Genomic DNA, 1760 nt, shown 5'->3' with positions numbered 1-1760 from the left:
AGTCAACCAAAATTGTTTTTGATCGCTTAAAAAAACAAAAAAAACAAAGGAAAATAAGTTCTAACTTTAAAGCTAAAGTTTGGTTAAAGTTCAGTTAAACTTAAACAATATTAAAATGCATGAGTACAACAAAAATGACAAGTATATGGCTCTAATGATTTCTAGTAGCTCTGCAACATACAATAAGTATCAAAAAGTGTGTAAATGCCTTGACTTGGTACTAGGGATATGCTGGTATCAAATTTTCATGGTGCGATTAATTGCTAATGCTTTTATCACGATATTGAAATTTTGTTTAAAAAAGTGCTGTCATAATACAGTATAACAGGTTTAATAACTTTTTTCTTATAACAAAAATAACTGAACATTTAAATGCAATAAAGCAATACAGAAAAATAGACCAATAGGTATCACTTTACAATAAGACCTCATTAGTTAACCTTAGTTAATGCATTAACATTCACAATGAGCAATAGCTACATTTGCTACAGAAGTTATTAATCTTTGTTAAAAAATACAAGTCTTGGTTCATGTTAGCTCATTAAATAACACAGTTGCAACTCTCGATTTTAACAACCTGTTATTAAATATTGTAATTACCTAAGATTAATGAATGTTCAGAAGAATTTTTCACTGGCAGTTTATGTTAACTAATGAATTAACTAATGTTAACTAATGAAGCCCTGATGTAAAGTGTGACCGAACAATAAAGAATCAAAAGACTTTCAAACAATATCTAGGGCATGTTGTAGTCCAGATTAAAATGTAAAAAAAGTTTGAAAATAAATAGCCTATTAAATAACACAAGTGAATAGAACGCTGTTTCATTTTAATCCTGTCTTATAATAACATTTAGTACCAAGTAGACATGTGCCGGTATTCGGTATTGCGATATATCACGGTAATGCATATGCACGATATTGTTATCGTGGGCACTCCTAAATACCGTGAATAATTATATATTACAAATTATTCCGAATTTTGAAAGCATTTTAAGATCATATTTCCCATCAACTGGTCAAAATGCACAACACCGCTGTATGCTGCGTGAAAGACGCATGCGCACTCTGATGTAAACAAGTGCGGATGAGAAGCACATGTGAGAGACGCTCTGGAACACTTTGCCTAGGTCTACTAATTAGACATGTGCATGTATTCGGTATTGCGATATATCACGGTAATGAATATGCACGATATTGTTATCGTGGGCACTCCTAAATACCGTGAATAATTATATATTATTCAGAATTTTGAATGCATTAAGAATACTTTTCCCATAAACTGGTCAAATTGCACAACACTGCTGTATGCTGCGTGAAAGACGCGTGCGCACTCTGATGTAAACAAGCGCGGACGAGAAGCACACGGCAGAACATGCGAGAGACGCTCTGGATGAAAGCGTACTTCCACTCTCTGCAGAAATAATAATAATAATAATAATAATAATAATAATAATTCATTTAAATGCAGCCGTTACCCCAGAAACCCTGTTAACAAAGCAGCTGCACTACTTTCTGTTTCTGAATCGTGTTTAAATGATTTAAACAGCCATTCAGATTTGTGTATTTGCCATGATGTTCATCACAGCGCCAAATACTTAAATATTTAGACTTAACTGCAGCCACAATGGAATCACAGAGACGCCGGCAGCGCAGCAGTATGAACGAATAGACTGACAAGCTGTGAGAGATTTGTGTTTTTTATGTTATGTTTTTAGGTTATTCCCATGATTCAGAGAACAAGAATAATTGAGAGAGTTT

This window comes from Sinocyclocheilus grahami, unplaced genomic scaffold (assembly GCF_001515645.1).
Source record: "Sinocyclocheilus grahami isolate Dianchi unplaced genomic scaffold, SAMN03320097.WGS_v1.1 scaffold3469.1, whole genome shotgun sequence".
NCBI lineage: Eukaryota > Metazoa > Chordata > Actinopteri > Cypriniformes > Cyprinidae > Sinocyclocheilus > Sinocyclocheilus grahami.
This window is presented reverse-complemented; position numbering follows the sequence as displayed.